Raw genomic sequence first — 22106 nt, 5'->3', positions numbered from 1 at the left:
CCTATGGGAAGATGTGAGACTGAGACAGGAGAGTCCCTCCAAGTTCAGGGGCCAGCTAGCATGGCCTCTTCAGAGATAACAGCAGCAGCACCAGAGAGATCCTGTTTCAAAGACAGTAGAAGGAGGGAGAAATAGTTCCTTCACTGACCTCCACGCATACACATATGTCCAAGTTCACACATAGATGTGCTCACCACCCCCACACAGACATAAAAACAAATAGCCATATTCTTTATAAAGTGTCTTAGAAATTAAGAATAAAAAGATGAAAATCTAATGAAAAAACAAGTCACAGCTATGAGTCGCTAGCTTGTAGGACCAGAAAAAGCTGATAAGCACCTGAAGAGGTGATCAAAGAAACAGACGTTAAAATGATGGCATGCCTGTGTCACCTAACAGATTAGTAAATATTAAAGTGTTTGATAATCTCATCCCAGAGGTGAGAGAAGTCCGGCATGCACTGCACACTGCTGGTAGAAGTGTGAAATGTCAATGTAAGCCCTCTGAAAAGGAGCGACCACAGTGTAACCAAGAAAAAGAAATTGAAATGCTCATTTCCTCTCACTCAACAATTCTGTTATGTTTTTTTTTTTGATAATATAGTGGCACATGCCTTTAATCCTAGCACTCAGAAGGCAGAGGCAGGTGACTCTCTATGAGATGGAGGCCAGCTGGGGCTACAGGGAGATCCTGTTTCAAAAAATTATGTACAAAAATGTTCCTTACAGCATGATTGTAGCTGTACAATATTCAGAGCCATGTAAACATTCTCTAACAGGAGACTGGTTCAAAACCTGCAGCATGGCCACAAGGGCACTAGACCATGAAGGTCTCATGGGAAATATACAAGCTCCCAGCGATGTACTGAGTGGGAAAAGGTTGAATTCTTCCATTTCTATACATTAAAAAATACATTTATATACATGTATGTATTTTCTTTTATAATACATATATTATGATATCTTTACAGGAAAAACATCGTTGACAATACCTTTGATGAGAAAGACTGAAAAGAGAAGATAAAAACAGTTCACTTTTTTTTTGCTTTATTTTTATTTTATGTGTATGTGTGTATTACATGCATGAATGCAAGTGAACCTGTGCCATGCACTGCCTACAGAGGACAGAAGAGGGTTTAGGATCCCCTGGAAATAGAGTTATGGAAGGTTGTTAGTCACCATATAGGTGCTGGGATTCAAACCCAGGTCTTCTGCAAGAACAGTCAGTGTTCTTAACAGCTGAAACATCTCTCCAGCCCATAAAAAAAGTTTTCCTTTAAAAGAATTATTTATTTATTTGTATTTTATGTGTATGGGTGTTTTGCCTGCATGTATGTAAATGTACCCATGTTGTACAATGCCCATAGAGACCAGAAGAGGGCATTGGATCCCCTGGAACTGGAGTCATGGGTGGTTGTTAGCTGCCATGTGGGTGCTAGGAACCAAACTTTGGTCCTCTGCAAGAGCAGCCGATGCTCTTAATGGCAGAGCCATCTCTCCAGACCTTCAGTTCACTGTTTATGTTTTGCCTCTATTTAAAAGAACAGGGTCCACTTGTTAACACTTTAAAGAATGAATGTCTGTGTTTTCCATAAATAAGATTGCCTTGGTTGGGGTCCTTCAGAACTGACCTTGAGATGGCCAAGGCTTATTTGGGAGCTGACCCAAGGGCATATCATCAGTGCATGCTGTCCATCGAACACCATGGTGGCCCCTAGACATATAGTACAGTGCAGAACACTCACCTCCACACCGACCAGTTAGGGGCTAAGTAAGGAGCTAGGGAGCTCACCTACTAACTGCTGGGGGTCATGCTGCTCTGGGGTGCTCATTCCATGGTTCGTATACAGACAGAGCAAGCTCTGCTGTCCAGAAAAGGCCTCAGACATGGAGCTGGGACAGATACAGGAGACAGGAAGCAAGGTGGGGGTGGGGGGCACCAGGCATATCTGTTAGAGAGACCATAGTCACAGAACCAGATTACAACAGAATGAATAAATGCTGACCCCAATGTCATGTTCAAGAATCTTCCTCCTGGCCCTGATTAACAATAGAGAAGGACAAACCTTTGTTTAAAGTTGTTTATAAGACAGTCAAATCAACGCCCCCCACCAGCCAATGTGACTGTCAGTCAACAGGGAATAGATTATATACACATGGTATGTCCTATGTATGAATGCAGATGAGAGAAACAATGAGGGGCATCTTTATTAACTTTAATGGGGGGGAAAAGCCTCTGAAACATCACAATGTGCAGTAGAGAGTTGGATCCCAGTTATGTCAAACAAACAAGTAAAAATGTGCAACTCCTAGTTAAATGTGTATGCATTTGTGTGTGCAGAACATGGCCAGAAAAAACGTAAGAAGAATCAATGCATGAAAACTATATATTTTATTAGATGTTCAGTCAGAGCTCACAGTCCACTGGTGTTAATGATAAATCAAGACTTTTGTAACACAGCAAGTTGAGATCAATTCTCTGGAGGAAAACAGAGCCAAGTGAGTCTATAGAGTTATTAGATATAGATTGCTTTGTTTATAACTTGGTGTATGTTGGTCATCTTTCAATCACTGTGACAAAATATTTGAGCTTATCAAATTAAAAAGAGGAAAGGTCTATTTTGACTCATGATTTATAGATTTTTTAATTATCTAAACATTTTATTTAATAGTTATTAATAACAAACATAACTTCCCAAATAAGTTCTTTTATTTTCTTTACATTGTAAGCATATCCCAAATTTTAAAAAACTATTTTAAAAGTTAGTATTTTCTTTCATTGAACGCAGTCAGTATAACAGCCTAAATTATTACTTTTGGATCCTAATATTAAGAATGTATGGATTGAGTTAATAGGTAACATTTCTAGAAAAAAAAGAACCAATGGCCATAGCAACAAGGATAAATGCAAATAAAATTTAAGGCTCAGACTTAGGAACATTTTATGTGTATTTCTAACTTCTTTTTTTTGGTGTTTTTGAGATGGTATCTCCCTGTAGTCTCAGTTGGCCTAGAACTCACTAAGTAGACTAGGCTGGCTTTAACTCATAGAGCTCTGCCTGCCTCTGCCTCTGGAGTGCTGGGATTAAAGGTGTGTACCACCATGCCTGGTTGTATATTTCTAACTTCTAGGACAGACATTCAGTTAAGAGGGTACAAGAATATAAGTTTAACACTAACATTAAACCAAAAATTTTCTTGCTGTTGTGTCTTGTTTGCTTGATAAAGAATTTAGTAAAGCAAAAATGCACAGAAGTTTTCACCACTGCAAAGTTGGTGATTGATTACATAACTCATTTTACTCCTTTAAAACAATACATTCCCATAGTCTGTTCAATGCTTGTGGCAACTGATTAAAAGTTCTCTAAGAGCCGGGCGTGCTGGCGCACACCTTTAGTCCCAGCACTCGGGCAGGCAGAGGCAGGCAGATCTCTGTGAGTCCAAGGCCAGCCTGGTCTACATAGTGAGTTCCAGGACAGCTGGGGCTACAGGGAGACCCTGTCTCAAAAAGACCAAAAAAAATTCTCTAAGAAAGGTTATATAGGTCAAGTGAAATATGTTAAATCAAAATGTGTCATGTTCAATGTTGAATGAAGTATAAGGTTTGTAGCTGGCTCAATACCATTAGCAATTTTCTTTTCCATTTTATCTTCCCATATTAAAAATAAATATTAATGTATGTTAAATCTGTAAACACTTTCCCTCTTCTTCTCTCTAAAGACTTATACTGAGTTATTCAAACTGTGAGTTATTACATAATATAGTTATGCCTCAAATAGAAACTCTAAAGAGTTAGAATTGTTGCTTTTAATGGAATTAATTTTAGGTTTATCTAAGAAAATTATTTGGTACCTCAAATATTGATTTAAAATCGTTCTTATATGTCAGAAACCATTTGCAACGAACTTTTCCTTATGAATGACAACAAAAATACAGAGTATTTCTTTAACATTTAAAATGTTTCCAAATTCTAGCTTATAATAAACTGGCATAATTCTTATAGGATGACAGCATCCGTACACAGTATGAATTTGTACTTAAGATAGACATAGAGATTATTTGATTAATGAAATATGAAATATTATTTTAATTACTCTTCTGTAAAATCAAAAGAAATGAAAATCAACTCTGGCTTGCTGGATTTAAAAGCATTTTAATTCAGTAGCTTCTATAAATGTCCTGTTGTTTAACGGTGAGGAAATATTGTGTTACATATTGCTTCTTTTGTTTGTTTGTATGTTTTGTCTCTTTGGGTCTCCCGTTTGCCCCAGATAGCCTGAAACTCACTATGTAGTCCAGGTTGGCCTGGATCTCACCACGATCCATTTACCTCTGCCTCTGCCTCCTGAGTTCTGGGATTAAAGGCCTGCACCACCATGCCCAGGACCAAGTGTTACATAGCTGCAGTTGCTGCTGGGGTCTTTCTGCTTGGGGAGGGGGCATGAGTAGAAGAGATGGGCAATTTATAGATTTCTATGGATGATCTATTGGTCCTAAAGGTTTCACAAACTCCCAGTAGGACCATGGGCTGGCACCTCAACACATGGGCTTTACGTTATAAATTTCAAACAAGTAATTTTGATATCGTGAGATTTGAGGAGCGATCCAATGAAATCAGGAAAGAAACTTCTATTTGAGAATAAGCTCCAAGGAAAGGGAAGGGCAAGGGCAGAGGTCCTGAGATAAGGAAGCGCTTGAGGCCGATGTGAGGATGTGAGGAAGAGCCAGGAGAGCAGTGTGGATGGATCTGAATGAGTGAGAGAGAGAGGTAGCAAGGGGGAACCCCACAGATAGTAGTGAGGGAGGATGTGAGCCTGCATGACCATGGAATGAAAGAGCCTTCTGAGTGAGATGGGAAGTGACTGGGGTTCAGCTGGCCTTGCAGCTGTCACATCACATAAGATGGGTTGGGCCAGGGAGCGGTATCTGCTGAGGAAATCCTTCCCAGTAGAAGGCAAAGGAAGAGCAAGGGTATGATTATGGCAGTAAACTGGAACAGAGGAGGCTGGATGTGTAGCACAACACAAGTTTTCCATGCTCGCTAAGTCCTGAATATAAAAAGATCACACTACTGTTCTTGTACAGGTTGTTAAATTGGAACTAGTTTGTCCCAGTTTCAACAGAAGCCTGGAAGCAACAGATGGAACATTGAAGCAGGATAGCAGATTTCTCAGGACAGCCTCTGAAACCCTTAGCTCTCCCAGCCAGGCAGCCGCCTCCAGGTTACAGAATATCAGAGACCACTGATCATAGAGTTGGCATGGACAGCAGAATTTGTTTTTCTGGAGACAAAGCTATTCTATGGGTCTTACCTAGAAGAATGGGGCCATTATCCTCCCTCAAGCCCAGGTATAGAAACTTTGAGGAGGGTTAACCTGTGCCTGCTGCTACCCAAGGCACATAGCAGCTGGCATCTAAGAAATCTGAGGGGCAGAGCCTGGCTGTTCAGGTGCCTGGCTGTGCTGGGATTAGCTTGCACCCAGAGTTGGGGAGGAAGGCTCAGAGTGTTTACAGTGGGTTGGACCAGGGCTTTTCAGTCATGAATGAGGGAGCAAGGACAACCCAAAAGAACCAAGTAGAGAGCAAGTTACCCCCAGGCAGTAACTGAAGATTCCCAGGGTGGAGGAGGCACACTCAGGTATCAAAGGAACATATGGGATATCCTTGGGACTGTGAGTGATGGCACCACTTTGGAGAAGAGCTGCTGACAGTGGTCTCCAGCCAGGCTGTCCCCTGCCCTGCCTTTCCTCCTCCTCTTCCTCTGGCTTTCACACCCACCCTGGGAGAGTCAGAAACCACACTGGGTGGGCATCTCACTGCTGCAACTGTCAGCATGAAGTCAGTGCTGGGGAAGAAGAGAGGAGGCAGAGAAATTTGACTTTTCAACAAAGCATGGAAGTTTGGAGTTTTGAGCCTACTTTTTTTTTTTTTTGAGAATGCGTGGCACTTTTGATATCTAAGAGTGACCAGAAAAACTATGGGCTCCTGATCTGTCCAAGAACAAAGAAGCAGAACCCTCCCCACCCATAGCTGGGAGGTAGAGGCAAAGAGAAGCTTGCTTCTTAGTCCCTGTGGATGGATGACTTGTGCACAATAAGGATTGTCTAGCTGCCTCCAACAGGCTGCCTCCCTTACCAGGAGCTCCTAGTGTGGTATGAGACTTCACCCTCAGAGGAATGCACAGTAGGTTTGGATTGGCCCAAACTCCATCAAGTTTCATTTCTTCCTTTCCAGTTTCCTCAAATGGAGTGTACCAGTCACATGTTTGGTCACCATGACAGAAAAGCTTTAGGAAGGGAAGGTTTATTTGGGCTCATGGTTTCAGAGAGCTGAATTCATAGTTGCTAGGTAAAAAATCATGGTGCAGGGCTGGAGAGATGGATCAGCGGTTAAGAGCACTGACTCCTCTTGCAGAGGACCCAGGTTCGATTCCCAGCACCCACATGGCAGCTGCAAACCATCCTTAACTCCAGTTCCAGGGGAATCCGATGCCCTGTTCCAACCTCTGTGGCATTGCACAACATGGGTGCATTCACATATTTGCAGGCAATACACTCATACACATAAATTAATTAATTAATTAATTAATATATTTTTTAAAAATCATGGTTCGGGAGCTGTGGAGAGGAGTTTTTTCACTTCGCAGTGGACAGAAAGGAGACAGGGGAGGAGGATAAGATATAGACCCAAAGGACATGCCCCCAGGGACCTACTTCCTCTAACCAGACCTCACCTCCTAAATTTTTCAGAGCCTCCCAAAAGAGTGCCACCAGCTGAAGATCAAGTGAATCCATGAGTCTGTGGGGGACATTTCATATGTCTATCCTCCATTGGGTGTGATTCCAGGTGTGAGAGTGAAAGGGCAAAACTAACTCCATTTGGGTCTAGCTGACTTTTGCTTTACCCTGTGTTTTTGACCAGCCATTCCCACTGCAGTCAGCCAGGCAGAACATCTCATGTTGTCAGTTTCAGAGAGTACACTGTTTTTACAATACTGGGGAACTAACCAGTAGCCATGTAGCACATCCTTCCTCCCAGCTATGCCTGCATCTCCATGGAGCCCATTGTTTCTACAATTCTGAGAAACTTGTTTTTTTAATCAAAACATTTTGTTAACTGAAAACCTCTTTGTTAACTGACCTGCCCCTTGGTCTGGTGTAACTATGGTGATCTGATGTAGCTATGGTTATTGGCTTTGCCCCTGGCATGATGTAATTGTATTTTTAAGCTTTATAAACCCTGGCCTGCTTCTCCTCAGAATCAAGAGTTCTTTTGGACATTAGCCACCTCTTTTACCACTGGCTACTAATAAAGGACTCATCATTCAATGATCACTGTGTAGAATACTTCTGTGCCTCTCGTTCCATATTACAAGAGGTTAGTGGTCATCCTCTGCCCACAGCTGAGCCCTTGGGGTTTTCAGGTGAGACCTGTGGTAGTCCAGACCCGGCACTCAGCTGAGAACTAATGAAACTTTAGAGACAAGGGAGCCTTCTTCCAAAACCCATTGTCTTGGTGTGTCTTTGAGATTTTTGCTTTCTCACTCAACTGCCATAAATACATTAGTTTTTTTTTGTTTTTTTTTTTAATGTGTCTCCCAAAGTTGACCTTTGTGTTCCACTGCCAGCTAAGCTAGTGCTTCCTTACTGTGTGACAGCAATTTTAAATCTCCTCTCTTCTCACCTTTGCACCCAGGAGCTTGGACTGCTTTGTGATACTGAAGTATCTCTCTGGGCACGTACAGAAGGACAGAGAATGCAGATGGGTATGCATCAAAGGTGGAGCAGCATCGCTCCCTGTCAACTGTGGTCTTGTTGCTACAGCATTACCCTCACTCCAGGTTGTGGGAACTTGCTATGTCCCCGAGAGTCCCTGTTTCCACAGGGGCACTAATGGGAGGCACATGACAACACAGGCTCAGTGCCAGGCTTGTTCACCCATGGGTCCCCAGAGTGTCTCCCGAGCCTGCTAATTCCTAGACACCTCCCACCCCCACCCCCATGTCGGCCTCGTAGCTGCATCACTGCTTTCTGGCTTCCTGGACTATAAGTCCTGCTTTCTTTTTTTTAATTAATTTTATTTTATTTTATGTGTATGAATGTTATGCCTGCATGTATGTAAGTGCACCCATGTCACACAGTGCCATGGAGGAAGAAGAAGGCATTGGATCCCCTGGAACTGGTGTTACAGATGGTTTTTGGCTGCCATGTGCTGGGAACTGAACTCCTCTCCAAGAGCAGCCAGTACTCTTAAATGTCGAGCCACCTCTTCAGCCCCAGGCCCTGCTTTCTCATGACTGCAGCATTTGCCTGATGCCAACCCCTTGGGCTCTGCTTCTCTTATGACACCCAGGGTCCTTGGGCTCAACAACTCAGGGTCAAGGAGGCCACAGGATCTTCCAACCCAATTTCTGTTTCTGAATCTCTGGTCATCCCTATTCAGTTGTAAGGCCTCAGCATCTTGAGCTGAGGACAAAGTTGCTGAGTTTTTGTTAGATAAGATGGAAACATAGCTAGAGGATGAAAACAAAATCATCTGGTGTTCTGAGCTATGAGCCAAACTAGAAGAGCATTCTGGAAACTAGGTCAGAACTTTGGCAGAAGTCTTTGGGTTTGAGCGTATAGCCACTGCCACCACATACCGGGCATGGCAGGGTCATTAAACATTATTTGGAGGCTCAATAAAGACTGCAATATGTTATAATTAGAGATTGTTTTTTCGTACTGATAAAATTTTTTGAACAAGAAAGAGAAACTGTGTTGTTTAGTCTGGTGGAAATCTCACTTTTGGATTATTAAAACAATCATCGTGTGTGTATGTGTGTGTGTGTGTGTGTGTGTGTGTGTGTGTGTGTTTGTAGAGTTCTGAATCTCACAGGTTGCTGGCATGGGAACAGTTCTCTGGATATGTGAATGAAATGATGTCACGTTTGCCAAACAACACAGAGGGAACGAGGGAGCCTGTCTTGCAGTATGCTCAGTATGATGATTCTTTCTGCAGAATGGCCCGCCGGCATTCCTTGGCTTTCTCTTTATGGAACAAAACTCCAGTCCTAGGTAAGGCCAGCTGTTCCTCCAGAGGGAGAGGTCAGGTCCACAATGGGAGGCTGCTGCAGGCCCATGAGGACAAAAGGTAGTAAGTCTGGGTTGGGAGTTCATAAGATTTTCCAGAAGTTTCCAAGGGCTTTTTCTCAACTCTAAATGCTGGGGTCCAGGCAAAGTAACAGTGGCTGGGCCAGCAGCTCTCTCTCTCCACAGTGGAAAGGTGCTAGGCAGAAAAGCTGGGGCCTCTGGGCACTTCCTCCTTCTTTAGCACCAGGCAGGCACTGAGAGTGCCCTCTTGCACGTGGGGCACAGGCCTGGGGTTTGCCCCCCTCCAGCGAGATTAAATGACGTTTCCCCCTTCTTCTTCCCAATCCCTCTTCTTCCTCACATTCTTCCTTCTCTTTGCTGTCTCTTCCTCTTCCTTTTCCTCCTCCTTCCCCCTCTCCTCCTCTTTCCTCCTCCCCTGCCATGCAGTGCCCTGCTTTGGTGTCCTGAGGAGAAGACAGCAGCAGCCTGCATTGCACGACAGCCCAGCCACAGGCCGACAGGCTGCTGAGGTCTTCAAGCCAACAGGGAGGAACAAAGTCACATCTCCTTTACTCTCTAACGCCAGGGTATGGGCAGAGCTTCCCAGCTCTGCACAAATTGGGTTAGCGGGGCATTGATTGATTCCCTCAGCCCTTGGGCAGCTGAGTGGGGTCCAGAGGCCCCTCTGTCACACCTACCGTATCCACTATGGTGAGTGTCTTCTGCCAGGGGCTGTTCTAATCCAGCGGGATGGTAGGAAGGGATCCAGCTAGGGCTGCTGAGTGTGTGGCATGCCTCAGGGTCAATCTGTGTTTTGTCCTAAGTCACTAGTGAGCACATGAAGTTGATGTCCCCAAAGTTCTAACTGCTCTGGAATCCTTCCTGGCTGCCTTTGGGTTTCCTGTTTTTACCACACAGAGCTCTGCCTCTGTACACATGGCCTTTCCTCATCTGGCCTCAGCTCAGACTCAGAATGGAGAAGCAGTTGAGGGAGCATGTGGGGAGCCCTTCAGCCTGAGTCATCACAGGAGGAGCCTCATGATGGTGTCCAAAGAGTCCAGAAGTGACAGCCACATTCAGGGAGGTTTTACAAAGCAACAGTTCCCAGCATACATGCACACACACACACACACACACACACACACACACAAACACATGCACACAAATACATACACATACACGTACTTAAACATATACACATACATACTTAAACACACATTCACACATACACATGCATACTTAAACACACATATACACATACACATACACATGTACGCACACTAAAACACACATACATACACATATACACACACACACACGCACCTAAATGGAGGAATATTTTTTAATTACAATGTATCAGACTTTCTAAGCAAGAGCTTTAGTTTCCCCACTGGCAATCTTCAGACACCTAGGGAATATTAAATGCTAGGTTAAGTCTTCTTTTATTGTTTGTTTTTTCCTACTATGAAAACCTGTGTATATATTGCACACATTGCCCTTGGAAGTGTATGTTATAGGATGCAAATAACAGAGTCAAGTGTTGGCTGTGGGAATCCTGGTGCTCAGACAAGGTGGCTGATGTGGCTAGCATGTGATTGAGCAGTATGAGTACCTGCCCTCCACACCTGCATAGAGGCTGCTCATCTGTGCCCCCGACTGCCTACTTTTTGCTGATCTGGTCATTAGATGTGTGGGCAAGCATTTCACCCTCCCACCTCGACTACCACGCTTGGAATTTCCAGAGGCTAGTCAGTCACGCTCAGGGCCTGGCCACCGCCTGTTTCCAACAAAAGATGTTCATACATTTCAGTTTCACCCCGTGCTAAGGGATGTAACCACTGTCACAGAGAAATGAGCAGTTTGAGGATGTAAAAGCAAAACCAGAATAATATTTGAAACTAACAAATGCTTGCTAAAGTTGTAAGAATCCTGAGAATCCAGGGACTTTTTGTTTGTCTTCAATTCCTCAAGGTCTAGGAGGACACTTTCTCTTCTTACTGGTGTTCTGGCCTTGGCCTTGTGACATATGGTCCCACTTCCCTTGTGCACTACAGTGCCCCTTGCACACGGCAGGGTCAGGCTGGAGAAGGAAGCTGGTGTTGAATGCAAATTCCACCACAGAGGTTCTCCTAGCAACAAAGCAACTATAACAAAGCATAGTAACTTTTTGTGTCTAGCTTTATAAAGCCACGAGGCCATTAGTCTCACCAGGACGTTCAAAGGCTGTTCTGCAAGTGAAGAATGATTTCTAGCCAAGGCATTGAAATCAGAGCTCCTGGATGCCTCTTCTTCAGCTTACACAGATCTAAGAAGGCAGATGGCAAATTTTTATCTGAGTTTCAGGACATACCCTAGGGCTGCTGGGTGGAGGGAAGATGGGGTAGGAAAGTTCTAGAGCAGGTTCTGGTTTGTGAACTACCTCTGCACCACTAGGCGAGTGACTTTAACTCTAGATCTCCCTCATCATCTTTACAGCAATGCATGGGGCTCGCTATAAATGCAGATTGTGGGTTTCCACTTGTCAGTGCAGCTGGGTCTCTGGAGCTGGGCTCCCACACATAACTTTAACCCAGGGCAAAGTTTTAAAGGAAATTTCATATCACCTGAGTTCTTAACTGTTTGCATATTCTTAGGTAACAATATGGTTCCTTTTACTTTGGTAATAAACGTGTTCACATGCTTCATGGAAAGGAGGTTTATGATTCTGGAAGTGTTTAACCTACATCCAAACCTGTGCCTAAATTACATAGTCTTTGGAGTGGATCTAGGAAACTATGTCTAAGTTTTCTGGGAAGTTTTCTTTTGAGTCAGTCATTAAGGGTTGTATACCAATTGTGAATAATGGGAAGTTAAATGAGAGAAATGACTGTGTATATCTCAGACTCCTCACTGGTAACTAAGAAACTTATGTAACTATTTCTCTGAAGTAGTTAAGGAAGATTAAATGTCACCTGACTTAATTGTTTGCACATTCTTAGGTAGCTATATGGTTCCTTTCTCATTAGCAATAAAAGTGCTCATATGTGTCATTGTGCTGGATAGATTTAGCTGTCAACCTGACACACTTGGGTAGAGGGAGTCTCAATTAGGGAATTGCCTCCATTGGACTGGCCTGTGGCCTTGTCTGTGGGGCATTTTCTTGATCACTGAGTGATGTGGGAGGGCCCAACCCGCTGTGGGTGGTGCGACCCCTGGGCCAGGGTCCTGTACTGTATAAGAAAGCAGGCTAATCAGGGGCCAGGTGAGCAAGCCAGTAAGCAGCGTTCCTCCATGGTCTGTGCTCCAGTTCCTGCCTCCAGGTTCCTGCCCTGAGTTCCTGCCTTGGCTTCCCTTGATGATGAACTGTGCTGTAAGCCAAGTTGGTTTTGGTCAGAGTGTTTTGTCACAGCAATTGCAAACAAACCAGAACAGCCATGGAATGAAGGTTTTATAAAGGACAAACTCACTGCCTTGCCCTTTTTTTCTGCTTTTACTTGACTACTGTCTACAAAAAACTCCATAATACATCACCCATCCAAATTTATTTTATTTTTTAAAAAATATTTTATTATTTTTATTTTTTATGTGTATGAGTGTTATGCATGCATGTAGGTAAGTGCACCCATGACATGCAATGCCGGTGAACTGGAGTTACAGACAGTTGTTAGCTGCCACATGGGTGCTGGGATTCAAACCCTGTTTTTTTGCGAAAACAGTCAGTGATCTTAACTGCTGAGCCATCTCTCTAGCCCCTTACCCATGCAAATTTTTTAAAATGAAGAAAAGAAATACTTTTTGAGCATATATTCAAGCATACTTCCTTCAAAAATATTTACTATTTGAGGCTTGGGAGAGAGCTTGGTGGGTAGACCAAGGACCTGAGTTCAGATGCCCAGCACCCACAGAAAAGCCAGGCAATCTAAAGCTGACCATGGCAGTGCAAGCCTCTAGCCCCAGCACTGCTAAACAGAGACAGGAGGATCCCTGGGGCTGTCTGGCCAGCCAGTCTATCTACAGTGACCAGCCCAAGGTTCAGTAAGAGGCCATGTGTCAAAAATTAAGATGGAGACACCTGAAATCAACTGCAAGCCTCCACATGCTCATGTATGGGCAAGCTCACCAACACATAAATGTACACACACACATTCACTACACACATACAACATAAAAAATTGATATTTAACATCTGTATTTACATGCTCTACTGAGCTTTACCATATTACATTTAATATTAACATGACAATTATAAAATATGAATAATAAATATTTTAAAGAAAAATGAAAATAACATTTTAAAAATTTAATTACTGAAAATCTCAGTTTAGTGCTTTGTGGCATAGCAAAATCAGATGTAATTTTTTGTGTTGATTTTGAGGTCACGGTATTTAGGATTCTCCATAGACATGAGTAGACTCAAGTACAAGTGGCTTCCTAAAACCATACTTACAAAACTATTACCCTGATTTTTAAGTTATTCACTAAGTATACCTGTGTCTTACTAGCTAGAAAATTTACATTTTTCTGGATGTCAAGTTGTTGTTATTGCAATTTAACTGGAATATATGACATCTTAAATGTTTCTAATACATTGAAAACACGACAAAATTCTACATACAAATTTTCATTTTGGGGATTTGTATGCATACAGATAAGAAATTTTTGCATTGTTCTTAAAAATGTAAAACAGGAATATCTGAACTATCATAGGCTACTCTGGGTAAAAAGTCATCAGGGGTCTTACTCAACTGTGAACTTTGTGAGCTGCAATAACAACTGACTTGACAAGATATGTCCATGGGAGCAATAGTGGCACAAATGTTATGTGGGTAACCAACTGCTTTCTTCTTGGATTAAGGCCAGCTTCACAGATGGAAATGCATGCCTGACGCTGTAATTCTGACCCAGACCCTGTGGTTGGGAAGCTCATAGGCCCCAGAGGTAAACCTACTACTATTATCCTGCTAAATTCTGTCTAAATTTGTATCTCCGTACCCTTGGTTTAGTGCAGCTCTCAAATCTAATCAGAGAGGTTTCAGTACCCAATGAATGGTGGTTAATGCAGAAATTCACAGCTATTCAAATTATAGAGCATGTGTCCATGGAGTACTCAGCCACAAATGGGACACCTATATCATAGCCCCCCCCACCCCCCAGGGCTCAGGGAACATCATGGAAGAGGGGCCTGAAAAGTTGTAAGAGCCAGAGGTCTGAGAGGACTGGAACAAAACAGTGTCTTCTGGACATGACAGGACCACTGCACTCATGAATTCACAGACACTGTGGGTGCCTCACAAGACCTGAATAAGATCAAGTCAGTCAACATTCCAACATGGAGGGGAGAGGGGCTCACAAGCCCCACCCCTGGCTAAGAAGCTATTAACAGTTTATGGCTACTAGGGGAGGGAGAGTCAGTTTTCTTTAAGAATTTGGCCCCTGGTAGTCAAACATACTCCAGTGAGTGGCCCCATACCCAGGAGTATTTGGGCAGCACAAATTGGATTCCATAGGTTGTAAAAATTGAATAAATAAAATAAAGAGGAAAGGAAGTTGGGAGGGGCAGGGAAGGGGGGGTGGATCTAGGGGAAGTTAGGAGACGAGTGTGGGGTAAATATGAGCAAAATACATTGTATGCATCCATGAAATTCTCAAAGAGCTAATAATATATAGTTAAAATTACTGTTTTCTTCCAGCATGGATGGGGGAAGGGCTCATGAGGACCCACTCCTGAGGAGCTGTTGGGGAGGGAGTTAATTTTCTTCAGGAATGTAGCCCCTGGTAGGTTGCCCGTGTTCCAGTGGACGACCCCACACCTGCAAACATATGGATAGTGCTGATTGGACTCAGTGGGTTTAAAAAAGAGGACATGAAATTGATTTGAAGGGGATGTAGTGGGAGTACTCTGGCAGGAGCTGAATGGATGAGTGGGAAGTGGATATTATCAAAACACATTATATACATGGATGGAATTCTCAATAAATAAAAAATGTTTTTAAAAAGAATTTTCTCTCCCATTTTAACATTATTTTCTCACTTTTATTTTAAATTAACAGGTTAAACCCAGATTTGAAAATATCTGCTGGAAATCAGCCACAATGAAAATCAGCAAATTGGAGCATGCATGTTCATAAAAGAATATCAAGTCTCTCAAGTTCGGTACTGTGAACTTCCAGGAGACAGTTACAAAGCTCTCAGGACACAAAGGATTTTCCTGGCCATGCTCCCTCCATGAGCACTCTACTTCTATACATTATAATCTATAAAAGCCAGTAGCATGTAAAACATGCTAAACATTATGTGGCTCTCAGGTTTAACTCTTATTGTACAGTAACTGACATCCATGTGGCTGATGCTGTTGGAGGAAGGGCGTTGGGGGACCTGTCTGTATCTCCTCCCATGTTTTCATTTTTAATTCTGTAAACTCTCTGCTCTTAGAGTGGCTGCACTCTGGTATATGTGCACAGAGGTTGCACATATGCATGCATGGAGGCCAGAGGAGGATGTCAGGTGTCTTTCTCTGTCACTCTCTGCCTCATCTTTTATAGACAGGGTCTCTCACTGAACCTGGAGCTAGGTCAGCAGCCAACAAGCCCTAGTGACCCTCCTGTTTCCACCCCTCATGACACTAAGATTACAGGTGCACATGTGGCCACACCCAGGATTGAATGGATGCTGGGATCTGAACTCAAGTCCTCATGCTTGTGCAGCAAGAACTCCCACCCACTGCACCATCTCCCCAGCTGCCCATTTCTTTATAATTTTAAGATAGTCATTAACTGTTGACTCTATGACTTTCAGAATAGCTTTTTCTTGGCAGGTCATATGAAATTATGTCTTTATGAATTTCACTATTTAGCAGGATGATAGATGCTTGGTCGTGCTGGGACCATCTCAGCTCACATTCACTCAGCACAACACTTCACTGATAGCGCTGCCTTGTACCTTCTGGAGGACTTTCAAGTTTCCACTATTGTTTTATATAAATGATTTCTTGATTTTAGCTGCAGTGCTTTCTATAATCATATAGTTTCTGTTGGAGAAGAAAGAGTGACTTCTAAGTATGGGTAAATATTTCATAAGATATTTTAAAGTCCTGGGCTGAGAATCACATTTTATATTTCAAATGAAACCAGAGGTTTATGTTTATACTCTGAAGCCCTTCACTTCAGATCACATTCCACCACGGCACAGGATCATTTGGAATCAAAAATGGATGTAAAGAGCTGATGTTCAAGGAGTTCTCAGGGAACTGCTGAAAAACAAACTAGGTTCATAGAAAGAACGCAAAGATAGAACAGAGAATCCCTACACACCCAAGTGTTCGAGCTTCATTTCTGTTGCTCTGACAAATACCCTGAGCAAAAACAGCATGGGAAGGAAAGGGTTTATTTGACTTCTAATTCTGGGTTACAGTCTGCCACTGCAGGAAAGCTGAGGGAGGAGCTAAAAGCCATCATAGCATATCAGCAGTCAAAGCAGAGAGGAAGGAATGTGCACATCTGCCCCTTGCCTGCTTTCATCTAACTTTCCCGTTTTTCACAGTCCCCCTGCTTAGGGACTGGTAGCACCCACAGTTGGTTGGGTCTTTCTTCACACATTAGTTAGCAATTGAGACAGTTTCCCACAGACATGCTTAACAGGCCAAACTGATCTAAAGAATTTGTCACGAGACCCTCTTCCCAGGTGATTCTTTGTTGTGTCAAGTTGACAGGTAAACCTAACTAGATCACACAACCTTCCCTAATGTTATCTTACATAAACATGGTATACTTATCAAAACTAGGAAACTAATATTAGGGTGATGTTATTACCTAAACTCCAAGCTTTCATTTCTATTTCTTTAATTCTTCCATTAATGTCTATTTTCTGTTGCAGTTTCTGATTCAAGACAGTTTGTTGCCAAAATAGCCAATAGTCAATGCTGTCTAATAATTCTGTGAAAATTTGTTTAGTTAAAACTAATTTTAGCATTCTAGTTCAACAAGAATGAGCAAGCTACAAAAGATTACATTGAAACTGAAGATGTCGGGCCGGTGAGATTGTACAGTGGATAAGGTGCTTGCCACCAAGCCTCACGACCTGGGTTTCATCCCCAGGACCCGCATGGTGGAAGGAGCGAACCGACTCCAGCAACTTGTCCTCTGAGCTCCACATGTGCACTGTGGCACGTACATGCTCATATACAAATACACATATGTACATACATACATACATACACATGTATATACACATATATACATACACACAAAAATATAATTAAAACATTTAAAAATAGAAAGCTGAAGGTGTTTGTACTGTGAATGGGGTCCTTCATGGAGGCTGTGTCTTCTAGTGTACTTGAAATGAGCTAGTCTGGCTGGTAGTCTGAGGAAACCAACCACAAAGTGTCTAGGAAATACTGGGGGCTCCTTATTGTTTCCTTATTTTTCTCTTATTAGACATGGCCATAAGTCTCTGTGGGAGTCCACAGCAAATGTCTTGCTATATCCGTTGCAGTGGATATCATCCCCCCCCCAACCCTCCATCTGTCTTGGAGATCACAGATCTGTTGTAGTCTCAGTCTGTGGTTAGCCTGAGAATCCTCTACTAATATTAATAAGGGCAAAACAAGCAAGCTAAGCAGTCTCAATGTCTTGCTCTACTGGCCAGTTCTCTGTCCTCCTGCATTAGTAAACAGTTTCTTAAGTCACCTATTAAGGCAGTTGGCTGGTGTGAATGAACTTACTGAGGAAGCACTGCCGGAGACCATCCCTCAATGGACTGTTGAAACTTCACCTACTTTTGTGTTGGTAACATAGCAACATGGGTGATTTGGAGACAGCCCTTAATTCCCATCATAATTGCTATCCTTCTCTGTGATTGGGCTACCTTCATGCTTCTATCCAGACTGGAAACTTAAAACTTAAGAACTACACTGTTCCTGTCTAGAAATTACAACAGATGTAGCAGATTCAGCAATGTGCTACCTGGCTCCTTTTTAGGAAGGAGGGCTCTGAACCTGAGCTGTTGGGGTGCTGCTGGAAGCAGGCTGTCACAGGTCAACCCACTTTGAATGTTTTCTCATCAGAAGAGAACCATCTCCCACAGGCTCTGCCTCCTTCCAGGAAAACATGCACCAGTGGCTGATAACCACAGATATGAAGTGACCTGAGATGTTTACTGAGTATTCTGGTTAGTTTTTGTCAACTTGACACAAACTAGAGTCACTCAGAAAGAAGGAACCTCAACTGAGGAATTTCCTCCACTAGACTGGCCTGTGGACATCTCTGCAGAGCATTGTCTTGATGACTGGTTGATGTCAGAGGGCCCAGCACACTGTGAGTGGTGTCATGTGTCATCCTGGGCAGGTGGGCCTAAGATGTGTAAGAAAAGTAGCTGAGCAAGCTAGAGGAAGCAAGGTAGTAAGCTATGCTCCTCCATGGTCTCTGCTTCGGTTTCTGCCTTAAGTTCCTGCCCTGACTTCCCTCAATGAGGGACTCCAATCAGAAAGTGTAAGCCAAACAGACCTTGCCACACCCCTAAATTGGTTTTGGTCAGCGCTTCATCACAGCCTCAGAGAAGCAACCTAGAACACTGAGGTTCAGAGAATTTACCGCTCTTCAGCTTCTCCCCACTTGCTGTCCAGTCTTATGTCCTTTCCTTCTGCACAGCTTTTACTTCAAGAGTAGCCCTTAATACTGTAATCACCACTCAGAGTCCTCTTCACAGGGCTGCGGGTGGAGCTAAGCAGTAGAGAATCTGTCTAGCATGTATGAAGCCCTGAGTTCTTTCAGGTGGAGGGGAGAGAAGAGAAAAGGGAGAAAAAGGAGGAAGAAGGAGCAAGGGAGTAGGAAGAGGAAGAAGAAGATAAAGAGAGAAAAGAAAAATTGCATTCCAGAAAAGCACTCCCTTGCAAGTAGTTAAAATCCAAACAGTACAAATAGTGTGCAAAGGAAACTATGTATTTGTGAGCCTATGTATGCTTCCAAGACAGCTTTTTGTGCTAGTGTGCTTGTGTGCATGTAAAATTGTGTGTATAAAATTATGTATGTGTGGGGCTGGAGACATGGCTCAGTGGTTGAAAACACTGGCTACTCTTTCAGAGGACCCAGGTTCAGTTCCCAGCACCCACATGGTGGCTAACAACCATTTGTAAGTCCAGCTCCAGGGGAATCTGATGCCCTCTTCTGGCCTTCATGAGCATTGCACAACATGGGTGCACATATGCATGTAAGCAACACACTCATACACATAAAATAAAAATAATAAATAAAATATTTTTAAAATTATATATGTGTATTTTTGCCCATTTTACACATTCTCTTATAAAATTCATAGTACATACTTTTGTTGTTTAGACTTTATTTTTACATACTGATACATAAAGATTTAACATTATGGCCTAATATTAATATACCATAGAGGTGCCAGCTATTTGCTAGGTGCTGTCGTGTCTCTATTTCAGCACATACTTATAGAATATCTGTCATGTTCGAGGCTGGTTTAGGTGCTTAGGACATTAACTTCACTTTAAGAGCTAGCTGACTTACTATTAGTTCTATGTTACAGGTATGAAAATTGACATTTAATTAACATGCCAAAATCACATGAACAGTACAGGGTGAGACCAGGGTTCACAGTAACCAGTCCCCACTAGTCCACCCCACAAATTACAGATTAATTGTGTCAGACTCCTCTTGATGCAGCCAGCCTGCATGCAATGGTGGATATTATAAATGATGCAGCGTTTATGAGTTTTCCTTTTATCCTTGGGTGCTGTCTATCCAGTTTTGAAAGGGATTGAAAAAGGGGAATGGAGTCATTATTTAACAGATGCCTGTTGGTACTAGGTCTTAACTGAACCATTTGCAAAGGTGACTTTCTTCAAAATTAGGGCTTTAAGGAATCAAAAGATACTGCATTCCATTCCTAATATGAAATTCTTAGGTCAAGCCTCTGAGATGTGTCCCTGTGGCCCGTGTGTTGAATGTGCATTTGTAGATAGGGTAATACCTGGATTACCATTCACAGAGTCTCTGGTGGGAAGTGGAATGTTTTTTATTGAAATTGCCCTGCTTGAGTATCTGGAAGAAATGACAGCAGCTCTATACCCTGGGTCTGGTTTTAATCAGAGAACATCTTTATGAGACAACATAAAACTAAAAAGATTTTCTTCAGCTGATCAATCCAAAGAAAAAATATTTGTTCAAAAATGATACAAACCAATGAGCTTTAGACGATGGATGAGAAAAAGACACAGACTGCAGCAGGAGAATTAGGAGGTGCCGGGGCATTACACAGGGAGGAAGGTGAACCACAATTCCCTGGGCCATTTCTCAGTATGGTGTAAGAGCTGGATTTGTTGAACAACAAAAATTCAGTTTGGAGGAAATCAGATAACTCCCACTCAGTCAAGAGGGAATGTAACACACTACTGAAGGAATTAGAGACCCACCATATGTCCCATGCACCATCTGCCCCTTAAGTAGATATTTCATCCTCTTAAGGGAATCTTCTAGTTCTGGTCAAAGATTCATCTGATATTCGATGATTTAATGTCTGTATAATTTACATTTCTCTGTAGAGATTCCTTCAATGTTCATATTTTCACTTATTAGGATATTTCACTAATGGGTGAGTGGGTAATTGGCGTGACTCCAGATTCCTTGTTGAGATTTAAGCCATTTTCATATAGTGTTGGTTATGGTGGGAATCATAAAATCTTAATCTTCCACAAGCTACAGAACTGTTAGTGGGTTTCTAGGCAATATTGTTCCATGTAAATACTCAGTGGAATATATTTTTCATTAACTACGAAAGTGGTGCAAGTATGTTTTATACCAGGTGTGCTAACTTGACTGTTTCCTGAAGTGTGCATAATTTTAAAACTAATCTAGTCCTCTTTTATGTTTTTTCATGAATTTTAACTTTCTTTTCAACAGCTGTAATGAGTCACCTATGGAGAATAATAACTGGCAAGGAAAAGCCAATAAAAGTATAAAGAAAGGAAAAAGTTTCAGAGAAATGTGATTTACCAAATGATGCGCAGTACACTTCCCCCTCTACCAAAGTGTCCCATCTTAAATTCATTCTGGAATGCCTCATTTGGTGCTTATTTATGTCAGTTTCATAGAAGAACTATGTCAGGAAGGTTAAACGAGTAAACCAAGGTCTGCCTTAAAATCCATCCTCGAGTTACATGCATCTCTTTCATGCCCATTGTCTAGTCTCTTTGCAGAGCAGGAAATTTACATTTTTATGTGACTCAAATAGTCACATGTCAAAATACCTGAGGATTTAGACCTTCAACAGCTTTAGCTTACATATTTTAATTTCCCAAATTCACTGTGCAAAGGAAAAAGAACACTAGATAAATTAAAATGTCTAATATTTTCCCACTACTACACTCTATTTCTCTCCCTTTGCTATAAATTATACATATTTACTGGAGTGAAGGCAATCGGCTTTTTCCTGTTGTTTAAATCCCTTTTTCTTCAGAAAGTGGTCAGATAATTCATCCATTATTGAAGTTACTTTTTCTACTTCTGAATTAATACATACCTCTGCCCCAGCATGTGGTTTGATAGGGTGAGGGTCCACCCAGACTTTCTGAAAGCCTCACTTCACAATCCTGAGTATAGATGCGTAGTAGTGAAAAATGCCCATCCAGAAATGCAGGTTTCCATATTAATGGTGCAAATAAGACCGTGATAAAGAAGAAAATGGAAGCATTGTTGGTAAAAATGGGAGGATGCCTCTTAGGTAAAAAGGATTTCTTTCTTTTTCTTTGTTCTTTTAATTTTTTGCTTATTTATCTGTGTGTGTGTGTGTGTGTGTGTGTGTGTGTACGCGCTCATTTGTGGACAAGCATGAAAGGCATGCATGTGGTGGTCAGAGAACAATCCATGGGAGTTGGTTTTCCCTTTCCACCAGGTGGACTCTGTAGATTGAACTCAGATCCCGAGGCTTGGCAGCAAGCACCTTTATCTGCAAAGTCATCACACCAGTCCTCTTTGCCTGTGTGTGTGTGTGTGTGTGTGTGTGTGTGTGTGTGTGTGTGTGTGTGTGTTTGGTGGTTTTC

The 22106-nt window shown here is 42.4% G+C and overlaps 1 protein-coding gene across 1 annotated transcript in view; it reads left to right on the top strand.

Moving 5' to 3' along the window:
- LOC103748000 (serine/arginine repetitive matrix protein 1-like) overlaps positions 1–16240 on the top strand; it is a 122323-nt gene extending 106083 nt beyond the window's left edge. The window contains exons 6-9 of the mRNA XM_029554783.1: positions 7695–7764; positions 9000–9055; positions 13905–13987; positions 15100–16240. The gene's annotated coding sequence lies outside the window, so the exon portion shown is untranslated. The remainder of the gene's footprint in view (positions 1–7694; positions 7765–8999; positions 9056–13904; positions 13988–15099) is intronic.
- The last annotated feature ends 5866 nt before the right edge of the window (positions 16241–22106 follow it).

Source organism: Nannospalax galili, unplaced genomic scaffold, assembly GCF_000622305.1.
Source record: "Nannospalax galili isolate Female #2095 unplaced genomic scaffold, S.galili_v1.0 scaffold43, whole genome shotgun sequence".
In the NCBI taxonomy this organism is placed as follows: domain Eukaryota; kingdom Metazoa; phylum Chordata; class Mammalia; order Rodentia; family Spalacidae; genus Nannospalax; species Nannospalax galili.
This window is presented reverse-complemented; position numbering and strand designations above follow the sequence as displayed.